The following is a 25841-nucleotide window of genomic DNA, read 5'->3' on the forward strand; positions in this document are numbered from 1 at the left end:
AAAAACAATTTAAAATAGAAATACAATGAGAACAACATGCTGAATAAGTGTACAGTATGATAATATTACATGATGCATGAACAACGAAATGCGAACGTGGCCGGAATGTTAACGTAACTTGGCTATTAGAAGTTATTAAGATAACTATAGAATAAAGAACATGCTAACAAGTTTACCAAACCATTAGTGTCACTCCAAAACACCAAAATAACATGTGAAATGATGTAAGGATGCGTTAATAATTTCACACATAAATCGCTCCCCCAGCCAAACTATGAAAAAAACTGCGACTTTTGTCCGAAAAATAACAACGCGTCGTGAAAAAAACTCAAAACCAGACAACAGGTAACGAGACAACCAGCAACTAGCCTTTATAATATGTGTAATTATGTACATTATATAGTTAGAGTTTGTAATCGTAGGCGGAGTTTTACATTTGTGGGACTGGGGGGAGAAGCATGTTGAAGACTGAAACGAAAGTCAAAAGTTTAGACACACTTCATAATTTTTGCATTTTATATATTTTCACTGCTATTGTAAATTCTCACTGAAGACATCAAAACTATGAATGAAAATGTGGAATGGCAAAAAAAGTGAAATAACTGAAAACAGGTTTTGTATTCTACATTCTTCAAAGTATCCACCTTTGAGGTGTCTCCAAACTTTTGGCCAATACTGTACAGTATATATATATATATATATATATATATAAAGCAAAGCAAAGGATAGTCTCAAGGTGCTAGTCCCATGATCTGTTCAAAAAATGATTTTGATCCATTATGAAAACTGTACGTTGTAGGATTTTTGTTAATTTCATAATTTTTTGTTGTTTTATTGCTTTACAACTTTTATAGACAACATTTTAATGGCTAGGTCTTTATTTCAAAGGGGAAGTTCAGAATTTTTTACATTGGGCTTCATCTTGGAGTTAGCGGGGATTTAATTAGTCGTTGGACTTTATTTAAACAAATTTCATGCAGTTTGTCAGTTATTTGTTAGTTTTAAGGCTCCGGGATGGCTAAGCTAGGGCGAGTCAATGGTGGTTGAAATCAACTCCATCGACTAATTAAACCCCCGCTAACTCCAAGATTAAGCCTTATGTGAAAAACTCAATTACAGGTTATGAAATTTTTCTGTTATTTTTATGTTGAGGCAGCAAAAGGAGAAAAATTGGTAAAAAGTAACTGATAAGTTACTTTTAAAGTAACTTAGTTACTTTGATAATAAAGTAATCAGTAAAGTAACTAGAATACTTTTTCGAGGTGTAATCAGTAATCAGTAATTAAATTACTTTTTTAAGTAATCCATGACAACACTGTATAGGAGCGTATAGGAGAACTCGACCTGATGCTAGCAAATTATGAAAACTGATGTGCAAAATATATTTTTTTTTGAAGCTAGTAAATCTTTCCAGCAACCGTTTTACATTATAAATGACACAAAAATAACATGACAGATTTACAATTGCAGTAATCACTATTTTGTATGTTGATGTTCTATTTTTTTCCTGGTGGCATCGGAAATTTCTGGGGGAAAAAAATCCATTCCTCTTGGACAGAATTTGTCAGTGTGTTTGAATTTGATTAAAGTTCTGAAAACTTTTAGGTTTTCTTTAGACTGCACATACTGTACATACCCTATCGATCTTTTTTTCTGTCATGGACTGTCTCATTCAATAACTTTCTCTTACTAGACTGAGAGTATGTGTTGCCAGTAGAAAGGCCATCTAGTGCATTATGAATCAGTAGGATTTGGCATTCCCCTGCTGTTCTGGGTTTTCACACTGAAAGTAGCACTGAAGGTTTGCTGCTAGTGTGCATTGGAGCCATGCACAAATTCCTTTGATCACATCTTCACAATGGCAGTCTTGTGTGTGATCCTACTTTAAGCTGGCAGTGCAAATCTTGGGCTTGCGTCTGGCTACAGGGAAACGGCCAGGAAAGAGGATGAGGTTTGAATCAGCGCGGATTAGTGCAATGGCTGTGTACAACTAAGGGGTATTCACATGGACAGTGGATGGGATTCTGAATTATATATGTGACATAGTTCCATGTGTACTGCAGCTCCAGTGCACAGATATCATTGATAAAATAAAAAGTGGTGCACAATATAGAGATGAGAAAACATTTAGTTTGGGAGAAAATGCAGCATAACCGACTGACCTTGGGCGTCCTTTAGGGATGTCATGGCCATGTCTTAATGGAGTAGAGATGTCCCTGTAAAAGCTTTGCTCCACAGAGGCACAGATGCCTCACAAATGCCTCTAGTAGGACGGTTGCTGTTGTGTTGGTGTTCATCTTAACTATGGAGGAAAATTTTCATACAGAGCCAAATGGTCCTACATGATTACAAGCAACATTTAGATACTAACACACACACGACAAAAAAACATCAAGATAATGAGTTGCAAGTAATTTCACAAATTGATGGTAGCTTTGCAAAAACAACCATCTATGTTATGGCGCACCGCACAGCCCAAACCGTTTGGCCATTTGCACCAAAACGCGGGTTTTTTTAAAATATAAAAAAATTTCAAAATGTATCTAGTCCTACATTTGTTATCCAATTCACATAAATCAAACATCAAGAATTTCAGGTAGGTAAGGGGCATAAAAGTTGGATACAGAATTTTCCAAAATCCTACGGTTCCTCCAAAATTTCTTTAAAAGCTTTACCATTTGTTTCTAATGGGATGCCATTGCCATGTATGTCGTTTCATTCATTTCTAATGGCCAAAAAATTCCCTTCATTTTCAATGGCAGAAAAACATGAGTGGCTGTGATTTTTGACCAAAAACTTGCCATTCCAGCCCAATGACACCCAACTGGCGCCCAAGCCAAGACTTGCCAATGATGGCCTTGTAGGTCGATGCCATTGACAGCCATTTTTTATGCCAATGTACTTGGATTCCTTTGACAAGCATGTATGTTGATGTCATTGACACCAATATACTTCCATGCCATTGAGGGCAATACACAGTATGTTGATTCGATGAATGCCATGTACTAGGATTCCGCTAACGGCCATGTACGTAAAAAAATATCAACAGGAAATGACCATAAAATGTCTCCAAATCAATAGGAAGTGACCTGATATCAACAGGAAGTGACCCTGAAATGATCAGGACGTGACCCCAAGGGGTTCACTTGCGAAAGTAAGTCGAAAGTGCGAAATGTCCACTGTGAGAAAGTTAATCAAAAATGAAAATATCCAGAAATCGCAATGCATGATTTTTTCAAATAATTTGTGTCATACAGCTGCAAATAAGTATTTGAACACCTGTCCATCAGCTAGAATTCTGACCCTGAAAGACCTGTTAGTCTGCCTATTAAAGGTCCACCTCCACTCCATGTATTATCTTGAATCAGATGCACTTGTTTGAGGTCAGTAGCAGCATCAATACACCTGTCAACCCCGTACAACCAGTAAGACTCAAACTTGTAACATGGTCAAGACCAAAGAGCTGTTCAAAGACATCAGAGAAAAAATTGTTCACCTCGACATGGCTGGAAAGGGCAACGGAGAACTTCCCAAGGAGCTTGGTGAAAAAAGGTCCACTGTTGGAGCAATCATTAGAAAATGGAAAAAGCTAAACATGATGGTCAATCTCAATCGGAGTGGATCCCCATGTAAGATATCCCCTCGTGGTGTCTCAATGAGCATAAGAAACGTAAGGAATCTGCCCAGAACTACACGACAGGAGTTGGTCAATGACCTGTAAAGAGCTGGGACCACAGTTTCCAAGGTTACTGTTGGTAACACACTAGACGTCATGGTTTGAAATAATGCATGGCACGGAAGGTTCCCCTGCTTAAACCAGCACATGTCAAGGCCCGTCTTAAGTTTGCCTATGACCTTTCGGATGATGGAAAAAGTCATGGGAGCAAGTTTTGTGGTCAGGTGAGAGTAAAATAGAACTTTTTGGTCATAATTCCACTAACCATGGTTGGAGGAAGCAGAATGATTAGTACTATCTCAAGAACACCATCCCTACTGTGAAGCAAGGGGGTGGCAGGATCATGCTTTGGGGGTGTTTTTCTGCCTATGGGACAGGACGAGTGCACTGTATGAAAAAGAGTATGACTGGGGCCCTCTATTGAGAGATTTTGGGGAACAAACACATTCTTTCAGTCAGAGTATTGAAGATGGGGCGTGCCTGGGTCTTCCAACATGACAATGACCCGAAGCAAACAGCCAGGAAAACCAAGCAGTGGCTCCGTAAGAAGCATAATAAGGTTCTACTATGGCCTTGCTGGTCTCTAGACTGAAACCCAATAGAAAAACCTTTGGAGGGAGCTCAAACCCCGTGTTTCTCAGCATCAGGAGAAGCCGAAGCTTATTGAGACCGGCCCCCAGTATACCATACGACGCAGAAAATATCGAATAACAATTTTTGACATTCAAATTGCGTAGTGATTACAAGTTTTTTTTTGTTGTTGTTGTGTTTTATTTAACCATCCCCCTTGATTGTTCATTTTCCCAGTAGTCCATTGTCAATCGTGTCCATGTGCTCGTTATGTTGATTAGATCCAGTAGATTAGTTCATAATTCAGTGGTTAGTTTATTCAGTTGATTCGATCCAGAAGATAGGGAATAGCTGAGGACCAGGCCGTGTCCGCCACCCCCCTTTCGTCGACTTAATCCTCATCGCAGTTTTCATTCCTTGCTGCCTCCTGACGAACATTCATCTCAAGGTTGCGCAGCTTCGTAGTAAGTTGCATCACCATTCAGGTTGTGGCAGTGTTGGATGTCGCCAGGTCATTCTTCACCTGTAATATATCATCACAGGCCTTGTTGAGACATTCACTCCAGCGATAGCATTGACCGCAGTAGTTGCCAATTCCACCGATCGCTATTGGCTATCCAACACTTTGACGATGTTCCGACGAATCAAGTGTATTCCAAGCCCCTGCAGAAGAATAGCAGCCAGCAGCGCAACAAAAAGAAAAACATCCTCGATGTCATTCCACTTCGAGTATGGTCAGACAAAGCGGCCGCCATCTACCCCAGCTATCCTCCACATATCCAGACTTTAGGGTTTATCCCGGGCAGGCGCGTTATCCGGGTTTTAGCCGCATTGTAGAGAAGATCTTGGCCAGGGCACTCAGTGGCCAATTTACCAGTTCAATGTCGTTACAGAATGTCACAATACTACTATTTGAAGTCAATTTTCTGTGCATTTACAGCCAAAAGATTATCTGTCCTTGTGATGTCTGGATGAGTTCTGTTTGCATTGGCTTTGAGTCACCTTTTTTTTTTTTTTTTTTAACTTTGAAACTAACTAACTAACTAACTAACTAACTAACTAACTAACTAACTAACTAACTAACTAACTAACTAACTAACTAACTAACTAACTAACTAACTAACTAACTAACTAACTTTTGGGTACACTTGGTTTTGTTTACAAGTTTGAATTGCCACCCACACATTATTTACCTATTTTTCAATTCGTATTATGACCTCGATTTAGCTTGACTAAGTAACATAATCATTTAATAAAATTTGTTTATACATCCTCTTAAAAACAGCCAATGACCCTGAGCTGGTCACTGTAGAATCTAATTTATTCCAAAGATGTACACAAGAGTAAGGGACTGAAAATGATTTTAGTGTTGTTCTAGCATAGTTAAGTTTAAACACATTTTCTCCCCTCAAATCGTATTTCGATTCCCTAGCCTGGAAACAAAGGCTATTAGTTGACGCTTTGTACATAATCTGCCCCATTTTGAAATGTATTAAATCATACAGCTTCAATAAATTGGATTTGATAAATAACACGTGTGTATGTGCTGTGTATTTCACCTTATGAATAATCCGTATTGCTTTTTTTCTGGATGACCAACAGAAGGTGAAATCGGCATTTGTAGGTGTTTCCCCAAATTTCGGCGCAGTAAGTCAAATAGGGTAAAAACAGTGCACTATAAATTATTTAGAGGGCCCTGTGATCTAGTACATTTTGTGCTCTGTAAAAAATGGAGACTCTCCTCGCTAATTTATTTTCCATTTGTCTTATATGTGCATTCCATGTTAATGAATCATCAAGTATTATACCTAATACCTTGTGTTCTCTAACACGTTCAATAGCCACCTGGTTTACTTGAATATCTAGATGTTCTTTCAGCCCTTTTTTTGCCAAATAGCATATATTTAGTTTTACAAAGGTTTAGTGACAGTTTGATGGCATTGAACTATTCTTGTAGCTTGCCTAATTCCTCATTCACTTGTTGGGCCAATCTGTTTAGGTTGTTACCTGAGCAAAAGATATTAGTGTCGTCAGCAAAAAGCACCATTTTTAATATGCTGGAGACCTTTTATATATCATTTATATATAGTATAAACAGTTTTGGTCAAAGACAGAGCCTTGAGGTACTCCACATGTAACTTCAAGTTTTTCCCGACCTTTTCCCACCAATTGTCACATATTGATGCCTTTTAGATAGATAACTACGTATCCAGTCTAGAGTTGTTCCTCTAATTCCCAGTCTCTCTAATTTGTTAAATAATATATTATGATCTACTGTGTCAAATGCCTTTTTCAGATTCAAGAAAATTCCAACAGAATACTGTCCTTGATCAATCGCATCCGTAATAATTTCCATTTACTCCGTCAGCGCTCGTGCAGCAGAGTGGTCTTTTCTAAAACCACACTGGCTATGCTTTAGTAAGCTATGCTTTGATATGAACTTGTCAAGCCTAGTATTAAAGAGTTTTTCGAGGATCTTATACAATTGTGGCAGAATGGAATTGGGCGTGTAGTTGTTAAATACATGTGCGTCCCCTCCTTTATACTATATGGGGACGACTTTCGCTATTTTCATTTCATTCAGAAATGTTCCAGTTTTAAAAAAAAGATTAAAAATATATGTTAGAGGCTGAAGAATGTCATCTATTATAAGTTTTATAAGCTTCATGTCCATGCCTTGCATGTCTGTCGAAGCTTTGTTTCCCAATTTCCCGACCAGATGCCTTATCTCAGTGTACTTCACTGTATGCAAAAACATGGAGTGCAGAGCCCTTTGCTGCGTGTTATTGTAGTGTACCTGTAGAATGTTCTCCGCTAACCTAGGAGCAATTGTAACAAAAAATTCATTAAAATTATTTGCAATGTCATCTGTATTAGTTATCTTCAAGTCATTAGCATAAAAATAGTCTGGATACGCTTGTTCAACTTTTTGTTTTTTGTAATTTCATTCCTGATTTTCCATAATCTGCAAGTATAGTCTCTGTTATCTTCCAATAATTTTGTATAATACTGTTTTTTACAAGCTTTCAAAATGGAGTTTAATTTATTTCGATATTTTTTGTACCTAATCTCTGCCTGTTTTGTCTTTTGGGCAATGATGTTTTGGCCAAATGGTCTTAAATTTGTCAGGGTAACACATGCATAGCTGTCAAGTTGTACGGTTTTGGCGTAATTTGTACAAGTGAGCACTGATTTTTGAATGTGTGTGCTGTATGTTTAAAATCTGTACGGTTTTCATGCATTACGTTTTTTTTTCTCCGTTCGGATTTTGTCACCGTTTCGGCAGCGAGACACTGCACCGAATTAGTCTGTAGCCGTTGGCTCGCAAAAATTGCGCGTTGAGCTTCGCGTCTGCTTCTTCCAAATACCTGACTGCACTAGCACTTCCACCACCATTTCGTGAATCGCCGTCGACAAAGTTGATACAAACGTGATAAAAATATGGATAACAAGCTCATAAGAAAAAAATTGTTGCCCACGGATGCCATCTACCAGAAGGGGAGACGCAAACTGGTGAATGCGCTGGATGGATAAAAGCGTCTTTGAAAGGACCACAGTATTCATTTTGCGTGCCGTGTGGATTGAACATTAAAGCTTCGGCATCAGGATTCTTCGATTTCAGAAAGCACTTTGAGACAAAAGGACAGAAAGATGCAGTCTGCAGAATGAAAAGCTATGCTGTGATGACAGCGGAGATTTTATTCTACCAATTTGTTGCCCTACACAATTTGCCTGCAACTATTGCTGATCACTTCTCAGAATTAGCAAAAGAAATGTTCCCTGACTCAAAGACTGCATCGGTAAGTTAATTTTATCAGTTGACCTTTTTAATTTATTATTGGACACACTAACGAACTACCTTTAAGTCAAACTGAACTGCGAGCTGAAGTGCCATGAAGTGCAGCCATCAAAAGACATGATAGAAATGGCCAAAAGTGCTACATACAATTATAACAAAAGTCACTGTTAAATTTTAGTAATTAGTAATTTTAGTAATCATGATGTAGCCGAAGATATTGATTGTTCTTTGATTGCACCAGGTTATATGTGACAATATTACCAATCAATTCATATTATTTTAAAAATTAAGTTTTATTTTTGTTTCATATTGCACGCTATATAAAATGTAAGATTAGTCACAATTTTTTAAGGGTATACGTCACTATTTGTAATATTGCTAAAGGCCTCGGGTTGGCAGGTATGCACATGGTCTTTAATTAATTAAAAGCAAAACAATTAAGATTTAAAAAATAGTAATAATAAAAATGTATGCGACCAAATTCACAGAATGTATCAGCAGAGTACATCGATGACTTAAAAAATAGCAGCATGAAGCATTTTATACCTTGCAAAAAATGAACATGAATGTGTCTAGTTAATAGAATTTTCTGAAATTGTAACAGGAAAAAAAAAATCAATACATTATCAAAAAAAATCTTTGGTAATAGTTCATATAATTGCATTACATTTATAAAATATTCCTTCCAATGTTACTTTCTCTTTAAATCTTTGAACCCTTGTCCAATCATGCGTGGTCTTTTAGCTGCCTCTGAGAGCAAGAAGCTGTGCATCGGAGCACATCCTCAACTGAGAGGAAGGAACCAGTTAATCTGGTCTAACACACTCTTGGAGTGCACATGATGGGTTTAATGCCCTTTTGTTTACAGCACTTATGCACATTCAGGAGGTGAGAGCGCATGTAGGGTATTGTAGAATGGCAAAAAGCAAAGACCGTTTTTTTTTTTTTTTTAATTTATTTATTTAAAAAAAAAATCTGTCCTTGTCTACACATAACTACACATAAAAGGGTATCTCATTAAATGAAAATATTTTCCTATGATCTTGCCTATGATCCCTATCACAAAAGTGAGTACACCACTCGCATTTCTGCAGATATTTAAGTATATCTTTTCATGGGACAACACTGACAAAATGACACTTCTACACAATGAAAAGTAGTCTGTGTGCAGCTTATATAATAGCGTTATTTAATTCCCCCTAGTATAGCCATTAATATCTAAACCCCTGGCAACAGCCCACCCATCTCATCAGACCATAGGACATGGTTCCAGTAATCCATGTGCTTTGTTGACATGTCTTCAGCAAACTGTTTGCGGGCTTTCTTGTGTACCGTCTTCAGAAGAGGGGTAACAGTCATGCACACCAATTTGGTGTAGAGTGTGGCGCATGGTCTGAACACTAACAGGCTTTATTTCATATTGTATTTCCACAATGCCCTTTTTATTTCATAATGTCATTACAATGACTTGGTCCCTGTCAATCAAATACCTAAGGCAGTGTCACCTAAGTGATTGGCTGATCCTTTACAAAGACATGAGCAGCAGCACCAGTACGGGAGCCCCCATAGGCTGACGTATACGCTGCCAAGAAGAATATACGGTGGGGCAAATAAGTATTTAGTCAAGTTCTCCTACTTGAAAAGATTAGAGAGGTCTGTAATTGTCAACATGGGTAAACCTCAACCATAAGAGACAGAATGTGGAAAAAAAACAGAAAATCACAGTTTGATTTTTAAAGAATTTATTTCCAAATTAGAGTGGAAGATAAGTATTTGGTCACCTACAAACAACAAGATTTCTGGCTGTCAAAGAGGCTCCACTCGTTACCTGTACTAATGGCACCTGTTTTAACTCATTATCGGTATAAAAGACACCTGTCCACAAGCTCAGTCAGTCACACTCCAAACTCCACTATGGCCAAGACCAAAAGGCTGTCGAAGGACACCAGAGACAAAATTGTAGACCTGCACCAGGCTGGGAAGACTGAATCTGCAATAGGTAAAACACTTGGTGTAAAGAAATCAACTGCGGGAGCAATTATTAGAAAATGGAAGACATACAAGACCACTGATAATCTCCCTTGGTCTGGGGCTCCATGCAAGATCTCACCCCGTGGCTTCAAAATGATAACAAGAACGCTGAGCAAAAATCCCAGAACCACACGGGGGGACCTAGTAAATGACCTACAGAGAGCTGGGACCACAGTAACAAAGGCTACTATCAGTAACACAATGTGCTGCCAGGGACTCAAATCCTGTACTGCCAGACGTGTCCCCCTGCTGAAGAAAGTACACGTCCAGGCCCGTCTGCGGTTCGCTAGAGAGCATTTAGATGATCCAGAAGAGGACTGGGAGAATGTGTCATGGTCAGATGAAACCAAAGTAGAACTTTTTGGTAGAAACACAGGTTCTCATGTTTGGAGGAGAAAGAATACTGAATTGCATCCGAAGAACACCATACCCACTGTGAAGCGCGGGGGTGGAAATGTAATGCATTCGGGCTGTTTTTCTGCAAAGGGACCAGGACAACTGATTTGCGTAATGGAAAGAATGAATGGGGCCATGTATCGAGAGATTTTGAGTGAAAATCTCCTTTCGTCAGCAAGGGCATTGAAGATGAGACATGGCTGGGTCTTTCAGCATGACAATGATCCCAAACACACAGCCAGGGCAACAAAGGAGTGGCTTAGCAAGAAGCATTTCAAGGTCCTGGAGTGGCGTAGCTTGTCTCCAATCTCAACCCCATAGAAAATCTGTGGAGGGAGTTGAAAGTCCGTGTTGCCCAACGACAGCCCCAAAACATCACTGCTCTATAGGAGATCTGCATGGAGGAATGGGCCAAAATACCAGCAACAGTGTGTGAAAAGCTTGTGAAGAGTTACAGAAAGCCTCCGTTATTGCCAATAAAGGGTACATAACAAAGTATTGAGATGAACTTTTGGTATTGACCAAATACTTATTTTCCACCATGATTTGCAAATAAATTCTTTAAAAATCAAACAATGTAATTTTCTGGGTTTTCTTTCCACATTCTGTCTCTCATGATTGAGGTTTACCCATGTTGACAACTACAGGCCTCTCTAATATTTTCAAGTGGGAGAACTTGACTAAATAGTTATTTGCCCCACTGTATATACATATGTTGCAAGTTAATTTTTTTTTTTTTCCTGACACTGCGTTTTGGGGTCATGTTTTACACCCCCCACCCCCCCTATCACACAAAAGTCAAATTCCACCTATGGACCAATGCATTTATTTTTCATTGTTGCACAAGAAATTAGACTTTTCCTATCTTTAAGAGTAGTGGAGATTATAATAGTTTTATTAGTTTTGCTGAAAAGGTGTACAGTTGTGTTCATTTGTTACCTACAGTTCCACACAAACGTGCATCGAGATATATCATTTAGCTTAGCAAAGAGAGTTGTGAGAGCCATTTTTCGAGTGTCACAGATATCACCAAACTTAAATGTGTTTTTTTTTTTTTTTTTTTTTTTTTACCAGGGTTTTCTCAGCCTTGACCTGTGTGCATCAGGCTGCCAACACAGCCTAATAGCACAAATCTCATTACGCCTTCTACTATTGAATGTGTTGTCTCCTCATTATTTATTTGATTAGTTGATTATTTGATAGTCCAGTGTGATTAAAAATGGCATTTTGAAATAAAAAGGCCATTGTGAGAAAAGACATGATGATATAAAAATATACTTTATGAAAAACATGTCATAATATAATAAAATCATAATACATATCAAAAACATGATTAAAATATCATTGTGCTGAAAAATAACACTATGAAATAAAAAGGCCATCGTGGAAAAAGACAACATAAAATTGCTTTGTGATGGACACTTATATCTTGTAAAATCTTTTTTTTATTATTATTTTACAATTCAAGGGCCGTATTACTTATTTGTATGTTATTTATCAAAATGGTATTTATTTCAAAATGTTGTTTTCATTTGTTCAATTATGACTCTTTTGTCCTTCCATAGTTTTCTAGCTGCTCATATGGAAGATGTGTTCTGATCAAATGCCTCATAACTGGGTGATTAAAATCTGATTAGACATTGTTTTCGAAGGAAACCATAATCCACAGTCTCCATTCTGTTAACTGTCAGTCATAAATCCTGAGTTCTGAGGCCTGAGGTCTCTAAACACGGAACCTTACCCTAACCCTAAGCTATAAACAAAAGCACTGATTTTTATACCAAACTTGTCATTGGCGTTCTGAGGGCATGTAGCGTCTAATAGTATCCAAGCTTTCCTATTTAATTATATTGCAATATGCTCCGATTGCAGATTTTAACAATCATCTATTCCACTAGAGCAAAACATTCACATCCAGCCACTAGCCTATGAACCCCCATCTGTTGGTAATTATCCTCTAGCACATAATGGCCTTCTGTTTCATATCATCCCATTGTACATGTTGTACAATGCTACTGCAGTTATTTTTTTGTTAAGTCATCTCAGTCTTTTCATTTGATCGGACCTACCTCTAGTTCTTTTGGACTGTAACATTGTCCTTGACTAACTGCTGCCCCTATTGTTTGGTCTTTTTGCCCTTTATTTTGTTTTTTAAAAGCTTCCGAGAAGATACTGCTGCCTCCGCACTAGGGGTGTGACAAAATATCGAAAGTGATACTTTGTATCTCAAACTTTATAAAAAAAAAAGGAACCAACAACCTGCTACCAAAATCTTCCACAAGAATTTGTGTCTCTGTTACTCAATGGCTGCCATTGACAGTACTAGACGCCCAATCTAGTTTGACTGGGAGGGACGAATGAACATTCATTCAAAACCAGAGGATTCGCAGCCAGTTTTTCCAATTTTCAGGGCATTTTCAGGTCACTTCCTGCTGAGTTTGAGTCAATGCCTATTAATTTGGGAAGATTCCTGAGTCACTACATGTTCTGTAACCCAAAATGAACAGGACATGACTCATAAATGGGCCAGAATCAACAGTAGGTGATTGAAAATGACCTGAAATGCCCCCAAATTAAACTCAATGGTTGCTATTGACCGCCATATACGTCCAATCCATTTAAGTGGGAGGGATGGCAGCGAACGAACGAATATTATTAATTCGCTGCCACCCTCCCAGTTCGAATGAATTGGACGTCTACTAGTGACAAACTCAATACAATTGAAAGCAAAAGGATGAAATGAGCTTTTTCTCTGTTTATTACCTGTCGACGGGGGGGGGGGGGGGGGGGGGGGCTGTCCCGGTCGCCTCGGGACCATAGGGGCCCCTGAATGACCCTTAATTCATTTTACTTTATATTCACATATTTCTTTTTTATTTAAATCATTGTCTGATTAAATATTATGCTCTGCTCAATACATACTTAAAAACTTTAACATACTATTAAATGTTCCAAATATATATATTTTCCTTTTTTTGCAACAACTCTTATCTCAAACCCATACGCTCGCCCACCTCTTAGTTTGCACCAAAATGGTAAAGCCGGTCATATTGTAGGGGACAGCGGCGCCTTGGGGATGCCGGTAACACCATGCTCCCCAATGAGCGTGAACTTGCTCAAAAACCGGATTTCACTGATCTTTTAAATTACTTTGCTGTCAAATAATCACTGTTTGAGGGCTTGATAACCCCAGGGAGGGTGCAGGCACAAGATGTGTAGTTTTACTGTTTTGTTGCTTAGCAGGCAGGCATAGCGCTCTCAGTTGTATTGTATTGTAGCCTACATGGGACAATAGATGGAAATTGTTTGTTTATATTGTGTCACATCACATTAAGGTCTGTTAAATTTAACTGTCCATCACAATCTAAATAATTTGAAATTTTACACTGTCATTGCTTGCAAAGCGTTAAGGTACTGCGTATGTTGTTGTGACAAGCCGGTGGCAGGGGTGGGGGAGCCCTATAAGGGTCTCTTGTCCCCGGGCCACTGCAAGTTTGTTGACACCCCTGCTTGTATAGTAAAAAAATTACTGAATGATTTCCTGACGCGTATATCGATAATTGGTATATTGCCGTATTGTGAGATAATCACTATCGTGACCCTTGTATTGCAAATCGTTTCCTACTCAGTAGTTCCCACCTCTACTCAGCACTGTCTCTTACGAGCTAATATAGTTGTACTTTGTGCAGTATTTCATATCGCATGTTCTCGTTTTCATATTACAGTAAAATATTCATATAGGAACATGCTACAGGGTTTAAAACAGCACAAACAGTTACAGATTCACCACAGTGTGTGTCATGAGCAGAGGTGGGTAGAAACGCGTTACATTTACTCAATTACATTTACTTCAGTAACTTTTTGAGAAAAATGTACTTCATAGAGGAGTTTTCTATGCCATACTTTTTACTTTTACTTGAGTAACGCTACTCTTACTCGCTACTTTGCGGCTACACTAGTCGTTACCTTTTCCCTCTTTATTCGTTTTTTTTTTTTTTTGCCAGAGATGTCATCAGTGGCTTGACCAGTTTCATCAATGAGGCATCAATAATCACATGACTCAGTTATACCAATCAGACTCAATCTTGCTATTCTATGATCATGCCGGCCACTTCAATCACGAGGCGTCTTTAAAGCTCCGTAAAAATTTTAGTACTTGACATGGAGCGCTGCTGCCAACTTGACTTGAACATGACTCGCAGATTTTAACCTCTCTCCCAGTTTTTATTGGCACCGGATGACCGCGGAAAACCAGAGATATGATCCTTTTAATTTCAAACTAGAATAGATAATGGATTTATGAATGGATGGAAATGTTTTCTTCCACTAGAGGACATCATGCTCTTTGGATGAATGATGCCCCTTTTCGGTAGATTTTTTTTTCTCTCACTGGAATTCAATGATATTTTTATTTGTATTTATTTGGCTTAATGTGGTTATAGTAAAGTATAATAATAACCGTTCATATAGATAACTGTGCTGAGAAAAAAACACCGGTGTTTAAAACCCCCCAAAAAATCAATAGCCTAAGCGTTTACTCACAATATTACTCAATACTTGAGTATTCTTTTCACCAAATACTTGTACTCGAGTACATTTTTTTGGATGACTACTTTTACTTAAGTATTATAATTTGAAGTAACGCTACTCTTACTTGAGTGAATTTTTTGGCTACTCTACCCACCTCTGGTCATGGGCTGTGTTTTGGGTTGGTTTGCTTTTTCTGTTCCTCTGTGTTCCAGTTTCGTGGTATGCCTCGTCCTTGTCATTAGCCCATTCACCCCACCTGTTGTTGCCCACCTGTAACCTCCTGTCTGTCTACAAAAAATCCCAGTTTTTGTTTCGTCAATGTCATTCTGCTCCAGTCCTGCCTGTGCAACTCTCCTTACTCCAGTTTTTTTGTCTGATACTTTTGTGTTTCCTGATCCTTTTTTTTAGTACAGTGGTTCCTCAACATACGAATTTAATTCGTTCCATGAAGTATGGGAAAATAAATTAAATTTTATAATAAATTAATATATTTCACAGCCCAAAAACCTTCGCTAAATACTTAATAAATACTGCAAGGCGAGGCAAATTTATTTGTATAGCACAATTCAACACAAGGCAATTCAGTGCTTTACATTACATGAAGATCCACGAGCAGAGATAAAATGATTCATAAAAATCACATTAAATCAAAAGAAAGTTAAAACAAAGACAATTAAAAAAAGCAATAAAATTATACATAAAATGAATAAAAAGCAAATAGCTTGAAATTTGATTATATAAACAGAGTTATGGATATGCTGTGATAAATAAAAGCATTTTTAGCCCTGGTTTAAAGGAGCTAACAGTTTGAGCACACTTCAGACCTTCAGGTAACTTGTTGCAGCATTTTTCCATTGTGCATAGTAACTAAATGCTGCCTCGCCCTGCTTGATTCTTGTTTTTGGAACATACGGGAGACCGGTTCCAGATGACCTTAGGGGTCTGGATGCTTCATGGGGATCCAACAAATCAAGGATGTATTTTGGTCTAAGGCCATTAAGTGTTTTGTAGATGAGCAGTAGTATTTTAAAGTCTATCCTTTGACTCACCGGAAGCCAGTGTTACGATTTCAAAATCGGTGTAATGTGGTCCTGTTTACTTGTATTTGTAAGGACTGCAGGTAAAATTGCAAATAGCAATTACACATAACAAAACAACAATAAATACAAATTGAAATAATAATATAACAATAACGTAACAAATCGGGTTCTAACCTGGCCGTTGTTTTGCATGCTGTTCCTTTGACTGCCTTGAGAATGTGAGAGGTTCTGTTATTGTTGACATTGGCTATGGCTGACAGTAGCCGTGTTGTGTTGCACAAGTTCAGAAATAAATGATGAAAAACCTGACGAAGCTGGCGACTTATTTGCCGATGTTACAATAATAATGACGTCTTCGAGATCGTAGACATATTCCAGCAGTGTTGTCGAGCCAATTCCCTGACGCACACACCACACTCATAGTTTTCTATCATAACCTTCTTAATTTAAACGGTAAGTATCACCTTGACCAATGACGAGTCAAATTTTAGGTAGGAAGTTGAAAGGATCCTTTCTCGATGTGAACGTATGTCGAGGTACCTCCGTACTTTGTTTTTGAAGCTTTTGGAAAAAAAACATTTTTACTGCTCTCTGTCGGCCTTGCCTCCCTGCAACCATGCAATTGTGTCCGCACTCATCATTCCCTGACCTGCTAGTCTGCCATAAGTGACAGTGTGGTAAGCTGATTAACCTCCAAAAAATGCAAATTTGAACTTTTATATGGGTGACCCTGGAACCGCTTATTAGAATTCCTTATGCGAAATGGAGTTTTTAAATTTGAAAGTATTGGTGGACGACTGGCATCCTTGGAACATATTATTATTCCACTAAATAGTCTGAATAATGCAAATGTTTCTGGAGTAAAAATTCACATAAACATCACACTTCTGATATCAAGAGTTCAATTCTGGGCTCCGGCCGTTCTGTGTGAAGCTTACATGTACTCCCTGTGCCTGCGTGGGCTTTCTCCAGCTATTCCAGTTTCCTCACACAACCCCAAAACATGCTTGGTAGGCTGATTGAGCACTTCAAATTGTCCCTAGGTATGAGTGTGTGGGTGAATGGTTGTTTGTCTCATTGTGCCCTGCATTTGACTGGCAACCAATTCAACGTGTACCCCGCCTACTTCCCATAGTTAGCTGGGATAGGTTTCAGCACTAGAGGTGGGTAGTAACACATTACATTTACTCTGTTACATTTACTTGAGTAACTTTTTGAGAAAAATGTACTTTTAAGAGTAGTTTTACTCAGCCATATTTTTACTTGAGTAGATTTGTGAAGAAGAAACGCTACTCTTACTCTGCTACTTTGGGCTTCACTAGTCGTTACATTTTTCCTCTTTAGTCTTTATAATTGGTTTTACTTCTTTTTTTGCCAGTGCCGCCAAGAGTGGCTCAACCAGTTTCACCAATGAGACGTCGCAATAATAATCGCATGACTCCATTATACCCAGTGTTGTCAGTAACACGTTACTGTTCTGATTACTTTCTATCAGAAACAAGTTATCTAATGCGTTCATTTTTCCAAACCAGTAATCTGATTGAAGTTATTTTCCTTAGTGTCTGTGTGTTACTATTTTGTTATTGCCTCATAATGTATGTAGAATAGAAGAATTTTGTAGTCATGTACGAAGAGCATTTTGAATGAAAAAAGTTCAAGAAAAGTTCCCAGTACGTGTTTTCATGGTAACCACTCACTGCTACTTCCTGTTTTGGTCTCGAGTCACTCGCAATAAGTGTTGTGGGACTGAGAAAGGCGTGGGCCAGGCGAGTGCTTATTGGAGCCAAGTGTTGAGATGTGTGAGGGAATGTTGAACTGTGTACAACCATGAATGAAAGTGAGTATTTTTCCTTCATTCTGGAGGATAAACCCCTACAATCGCGGCTGTTTCGTAGCTTTGCAGTTGCAACAACGGGCAGTCATTGCTCTAAGTTGGCAAGCTTTCTTTACATCATATTCTTGTTGCACATTTATGCCGTGAGGTGATGTGTTCGTTTAGCATCTTTGGGATGTGTTGTAATTGAGTGTAAAGTGCTTAGTTGCCGCCTCGTTTTGTGGCCAAATTGACCGCGCGTGTGTACTGCGTACTTCCAGGTTGTCTGTGCACACCCACCCACCTTTGTGTTTATTGCATTGTGGAATTTATTTCTGTGCTGATTATTTTGCAGTAAATTTGCATCGTTTTACATTGACACTGATATTCTGTTAACCGATACACCCTAACCCGAAATTCAGAATTTTTGACATTAGGCTTAATCTTCCAGTTAGTGTGGTTTATTTAATGCAGTTTGTCAGTTATTTGCTAGTTTCAAGGCTCCGGAGTGGCTAAGCTTGCGCTAGTCAATGGTGGTTGAAATCAACTCCATCGACTAATTAAACTTCTGTTAACACGAAGATTAAGCTTTATGTGAAAAATTCTGATCCACCCCTTCAAACTCAATTATCGGAAAGTCAATTACATGTGATGGATATTTTTCTGTTGTCATTCTTGAGTTTTAGCAGCAAAGGGAGAAAAATTGGTAAAAAAGTAGCTGATAAATTACTTTTGAAGTAACTTAGTTTGATAATGAAGTAATCAGTAAAGTAACTAGATTACTTTTTTGAGGTGTAATCAGTAATCAGTAATTAAAAAACAAGTAATCTGTGACAACACTGATTGTAGCAATCAGACTCTATTCTATGATCACGCTGGCCTGTTGAATCACGTGGCATCTTTAAAGCACCATAGAAAAAATACTGTATTTAATATAAAGCGCCGGAATCAACATGACTCGAAAGTGCGACTTTTAATATCTCTCCCAGTTTTTATTTGGCACCAACTGACCACGGAAATCTGGAGATATGATTTTATGATTTTAGATATGATTTTTTTAGTTTCATAAGAGGAAATATGTTTTCTTCACTTGAGGACACTTATGCTCTTTGGACGAATGATTCTTAATTTCTGTTGATTTGTTTGTTGTTGTATTTCTTTGGCTAAACGTGGTTATGTAATATGTTATAGTACAGTATAATATAAATTATATATCGCTAACTGTGCCGAGAAAAAAATACCATTCATCCATCCATCCATCATCTGCCGCTTAATCTGGGGTCGGGTCGCGAAAAAAATACCATTGTTTAAAAAAAAAAAAAAAAACCTCAAACATCTTCAATTCAATTCAATTCAGTTTTATTTGTATAGCCCTTGATCACAACAAAGTTGTCTCAAAGGGCTTTGCAAAGGCAATATGATACACAATCAGAAACAGCAAATGAAGCAACAAGGATGAATATATAAATTCAAGTCCTGGGTATCCCCCATCCTTAGACCCTCCATGTCGACAAGGAAAAACTCCAAAAACTACAGTCTTCGGGAGAAAAATGAGAAACCTTGGGGAGTACCACAGTCAGGAGAGATCCACTCCCAGGACGGATAGACAGGAACCCCAGGACCGCTAATGGGAATTAGCAGGCGAAGTTACAGTCCGTAAAGATGCAGTGGCGTAAAGGAACAAGAAGGATCCATCTAGCCAGATGAGACGGGTGTAGCCACGAGGACGTCCATCCAGCTTGGGGTCCGGACAGTCAGGAGGCTGCAGCTGAAAAATAGCCCCTCCCCAGAGGGGAGGGGGGAAAGGGGACACCAGGTGACTAGTAATGAAGAGACTAAGCAACTAGATATCAACATTGTAAAATAGAAATAAAGTAAGATAAGTGGTAGGTAGAGTGAGAAAAAGGAGAAAGAACTCAGTGGCTGTACTTCCCCCAGCTTTATAGCTTCTAGTGCAGCTTAGACTAAACTTTGAGTCTACTCCGACTTCAACTAGCCTGACCATAAGCTTTGTTGAATAGGAACATTTTTAATCTAATCTTAAATGTGCAGACTGTCTCAGCTTCTTTAATATTAGCTGGAAGCTGATTCCATAAAACAGGGGCTTGGTGGCTAAAGGCTCTAGCGCCGACAGTACTTTTAGAAACCCTGGGAACTACCAGTAGACCTGCATTCTGAGAGCGGAGTGTTCTGTTGTTGTGGTATGGAACCAGAGCATCGGTGAGGTAAGATGGCCCTAACCCATTAACGGTCTTAAATGTAAGAAGGAGGATTTTAAATTTAATTCTAAACTCGACTGGAAGCCAGTGAAGGGCCTGGAGCACAGGGGTGATGTGCGCTCTTCTATTGGTTCCTGTTAGAAGTCTTGCTGCTGCGTTTTGGACAAGCTGAAGACCTTTTAGAGAACTTTTAGGACAAGCAGCAAGTAGGTAGTTACAGTAATCCAATCTCGATGTAACGAACGCGTGAATTAATTTTTCTGCATCGCTTTTAGATAAAATATTTCTAATTCTGGCTATGTTGCGCAGGTGAAAGAAGGCCGTTCTGCAAGTTTGTTTAATGTGAGCTTTAAACGATAAGTCAGGGTCAAATAAAACTCCTAGGTTTTTAACTGTGGTGCTGGAGGCTACACTTACATTGTCCAGAGTGACTATCTGGGCAGCTAAAGAGTCTCTCACACTTTTCGGGCCTATTATAAGGACTTCTGTCTTTTCAGGGTTAAGTAGAAGATAGTTAGTGCTCATCCAGGTATTTATATCTCGGACGCAGGTGCTTAGTTTGTCCACTTGCCTGATCTGCTCAGGTTTAATTGATAAATACAGTTGTGTGTCGTCAGCGTAACACTAAAAGTTAATGCTATGTTTTCTAATGATATTACCTAGAGGAAGCATATACAGCGTAAACAAGATGGGCCCGAGGACCGATCCTTGCGGCACACCATAAGTAACCCTAGAGTACGGTGATGATTGCTGGTTTACATTGACAAACTGGTACCTATTAGATAAATATGATTTAAGCCAGCAGAGGGCTGCTCCTCTAATGCCTATGTCACATTCTAATCTCTGCAATAAGATGGTCGATTGTGTCAAAGGCTGCACTCAGGTCCAACGGAACCAGGATCGAGACTAATCCAACGTCAGCGGCTAGTAACAAGTCATTAGTTACTTTGACTAATTCATCTTAAGCAGCTATTCACAGTGTTACTCATTACTTGGGTATTCTTTTCACCAAATACATTTTACTTGTACTTTAGTGCATTTTTAGATGACAACTTTTACTTATTTTGAAGTAACGCTTCTGCTCCTTGAGTAAACTTCTTGGCTGCTCTACTCGCCTCTGTCCAGCATCTATGTGCTAAGGATAAGCGTTACGAAAGATGAATGAATTAACATAACCTTTCATGTGTATTACATTACTTTTTTCATACTTGTGATGTGATGTCAGTGAATGCCCAAAACAATGAGGTTTAACAAAAGCAAATAACACTCACATTTCACCATCACCATGCAATTACTCAACTAATTAGTGTGTCTATTTTTGTGCGTGAGTGAGGATGAGGACACGTTGTAGGCTCACTCTTGACACTCGTGCTAGTCATTATGAAGTTAGAATGCCGCAGGCTGGTGAAGGTTGGACGGCTGGTAACTTGCAGTCGCCGTAACCTCTTTGTATTGATCTGTTTTACACTTCTCCTCGGCTCAGTTCATTAAATTATCCAGCATTTAGCCAGTGATGCCTTCCAGTCATTTTCTAAGTGCAGACCTGCACAGAATTGGACCTATATGCTTTGCATTTGATTTAGTTGGACCCAACAAGAGTTAGCCATGATTAAATTCACAGCGGGCAGCACTGCAGCGCAATTTGTTTATGAGCCCAGATGAAGAATCTTGAGGCTGTAATGTTTTGAAATAAATAGTCTAATTACACAAGCAAAAGAATACGTGAGGTATTGAGCAGAAAGCCACTCAATGCACCAAACCCTAGAGCTTATCTTGAATGCTATTTACCACATTAGGCATTAATGTAATTGTGCATTAATAATAAATATGTCATGTTCTTTGCATTACCTTCCTACACACATCATGCCATATTATGAAGAGAAATGTCATTTTGGAATGAGCCCACAATTACTAAAGTGTAAATAGAATTGTTTTCCAAGCAAGAGCAATATATTTAAAGTGTTTATTTATTTTCTTTGGGCTACCAATAAAGCAGTTACTTCTATGGCTAAGCGAGAACAATATACGTATTTTTCCAGAGTGAAACCCCACCCCTAAAACTTTTTTAATTTCTTTTAGCTCGCATGTTCTACATTTTCTGTAATTAGCTATACATAACTCAACAAACTCCAGTGTACGTGAACCACGATCATGGCACCATTTAAATCCCACTTTGTGTGTTAAACAACAATGTATTTCATGCATATGTATAGTTCAATAGTTTTTTTTTTTGCCAATGTTAATTTATTTTGTAGCAGGCCTTTCGGTGCCCAGCAGCTGGAAATTTCCTGAGCTGCTGCCACTGCCGTGCAGGGAGGACATTTCTTTGTAGCAGCTGCCAGGGTAATTAGTTCCTCGATGAATTATGCAACGGCAAAAGTGTCAAGTAGTCTTAAAATCAGGCAGGTAGAGAGAAAGAGGATAGAAGAGAGCTGTCACACAGAGCTCATAAAACCTTGAAATACAGCAAACAAAGCTACCATTTTGGAAAGCCTTGAATGGGTCGCTGGAGCAAGACAACATTAAATAGCTGTTTGTACCTCACAACCCACTTACATGGGGGGATAGACAAATTTCTCCTTTTAAGTCGATCCCAGTGAAAAGTTGAACATCCGGAAAAAGGCAAAGAAAAGTGTCATGACAACCATAGAGCAGATCCTAAATGAAGTCCTCATTTATTTATTGATTTTAAATGTTTTTTTCCACAATGTTTGATGTCATTTTGTCAGAAATGCAAGAAAATTTGCGCTGAAAAAACTCAATGTAGCTTTCATCCAGATTCCGATTAATACAAGACTGAGTGGATCCAGTTTGAATATTTAAACTCTTCGCTCTGATCGGCTGTTGTGGAGTGGGTGTGTGAGTGGCAATTATTTGTATATTGATATCTCGCATGGCTATTGGCGAGTAGGTGTAGGGGAAACAAAGTGGGCAGATACTTGCATGATAAGGTTTGGTGTCATGTCATACTGTTACCAGTTTGCAATATTATTTTAGACTATTGTAATCCAATCAAAAACAGCAAAGATTCCAATCTTCGACCAGGCCATATACATCTATCATAGTGTATGAATGTAAAAGTGGAAATAACTGCAATTTTATACAAGGTCACCATAAGTGTGGTGGGCAGTGCCCCTCAGGGTGGCCGAAAGATGTCATTGCATGTAATTGACTCTCCTATAAATGAATTTAAAGGGGAAGTTTAGAATTTATGACATAAGGCTTAATCTTCGATAAATAAAAAATGATACTAAAAGATCTAACATATTCAAATAAATTCAAAATGCAGATCATTGTTCGAAATACCTATGCAGCCAAAACAATGTCACACCTAACTGCTATAATTAATTTCATTCTGCAGGACTATTTTTTTAGATGCGTAATCTGACCACTGAAGAGATGAGTGCTTCTCCACTAGTGCTTAGTCTGCTGGGAAGTCCCTTTTGTTCCCCCCCAAAAAAAAAAAAAAAAAAGAAAAATCTGCCGTGAAAAAATGATGTGATATCACTCTGCCCTGCTTGCCTAGACGGTCTGTTGTCTGAGGAGCTGCTGGATTACAAATGTTGCTGTTAATGCTACGGTAAATTTTAATAACTTTATCCTGAAAACATAGCCAACACTATTGATTGCATGGGTCATTGATGAATCTCATTTGTGCATATGTTTCGTGCATATGTTTTTTTTATTGGACTGCTAAGCAGGCACCTTGCACTAGCTTACCACTCTGGAGCCCTGAAACTAACAAATAACAAAAAACTGCACCGAATTTGTTGAAATCAACTGCAACGACTAAATAAATCCCTGCTAACTCGAAGTTTAAGCCTAACGTCAAAAATTCTGAACCTCACCTGTAAAATAAAAACCTAGCCGTTAAAATGACATCTTTAAGAGTTGTAAAGCAATAAAACAAACAACAAAAATAAATGAACAAGAATCCTACAAGGTTTTTCATAATGTGACTAGCACCTTAGAGACGGTCCTTTGATTTGCCAAAACTACACCTGAGGAGGCAAGATGGATATTTACAAATTTTTTAAACCTAAGCTTTCAAACATTTCAACAACAGCCGAGCTTTAATCAAGGATTGAACACAAACAGTGTCAAGATGTATATATACAGTAAATATACTGTATATACATACATATATAGTTGTATGAAGCAGTATCTGAACCTTTTGGAATTTCTCACATTCCTGCATAAAATCACCATCAAATGTGATCTGATCTTTGTCAAAATCAAACAGATATAAAGACAGTGTCCGCTTTAACTAATACCACCCAAACATTTATGTTGAGGCAGGCTAGGCGAAGCCGATGCGGAACAAAGTGCGACCTGGAAGCTGAAGTAGAGTGAAGTGGTATTTATTAAAGACATGCAAGGTGTGGAGTGGCTGGCAGGGTTGATGATCCAGTGTATGGCTGTGGCAGGCGGTGATGTTCTTTTAGGAGGCCCAGCTGGGTGGGTGTCCTGAAGGCAAAAGATAGAATCAATGCAGCTTTCAAAAACAAGAGTCAATAAACCACATGCTTGAGTTGGCCGATGTACCAGTGGTGACTGGCAGAATCATCTGGCACCTGCTTGCTGCCCGGGCTGTTCCTTATAAGCAGTGTTGATCAATGATGCGCAGCAGGTGCACTCCCAGGTGAGCCAAGTTATAACTGATATCATTCATCAAAACAGGAGGTGTTATAACAATAAAAGCCAGCAGAGGGGAGTATGGGCAAGGACCACCACAATTTACACGTTTTTATATTTTAGTGAGGATAGCCTCTTGATGACACCAAGAGTTCAGCGCAGAATTCTCAAAGAGGTAAAAAAAGAACCTTAGAGTGTCTGCCAAAGACTTACATAAATTAGTGGCACAGTCCAGTGTCTCTGTGAACACTTCAACCATATGTAAAACTATGGCCAAGAAAGGTGTTCATGGGAGGACTCCACGGAGAAAGCCACTGCTGTCTAAAAAAACATTGTTGCTCATTTAAGGTTCGCAAAAAAGCAACTGGACACTCCACAGAAGTTTTGGCAAAATATTTTGTGGACTGATGAAACTAAAGTTGAATTGTTTGGGAGCAAGACACAACATCATGTGTGGAGGAAAAATGAAACAGCCCACCAACATCAACACCTCATCCCCGCTGTGAAGCATGGTGGAGGGAGCATCGTGATTTGGGGCTGTTTTGATGCCTCAGGGCTTGGACAACTTGCAATCATTATTGGAAGAATGAATTCAAAAGTTCATCAGGATGTTTTGCAGGAAAACCTGAGGCCGTCTGATCAACTTTAGAAGAAGAAAATACACGTACTGGAGTGGCCAAGTCAAAGTCCAGACTTGAACCCCATTGAGACGCTGTGACATGACCGAAAGACAGCGATTCATGCCATACATCCCAGGCATCTGACTGAACTACAGCGGTTTTGTAGAGAAGAATGGGCCAAGATTAGTCCTGATCGATGTGCCAGACTGGTCTGCAACTACAGGAAGCGTCTGGTTGAAGTTCTTGCTGCCAAAGGGGGGGGCACAAAATATTAGATTTCACTCACTTATTTTTCCCCACATTTGATGGTGATTTTTATGCAGAAATGTGAGAAATTCCAAAAGGTTCAGATACGTTTTCATACCACTGTATATTTACTGACACTGCGTTTCGGGGTTGTCTACATGCCCCCCACCACCACAAAAGTCAAAGTCCGCCTATGCAGGTCAACTTTATGCTGAAAAGTTTTACTGATGCGAGTTTTATTCTTCAGTGATAAACTTCTCATTCCT

This window comes from Corythoichthys intestinalis, chromosome 10 (assembly GCF_030265065.1).
Source record: "Corythoichthys intestinalis isolate RoL2023-P3 chromosome 10, ASM3026506v1, whole genome shotgun sequence".
Lineage (NCBI taxonomy): Eukaryota > Metazoa > Chordata > Actinopteri > Syngnathiformes > Syngnathidae > Corythoichthys > Corythoichthys intestinalis.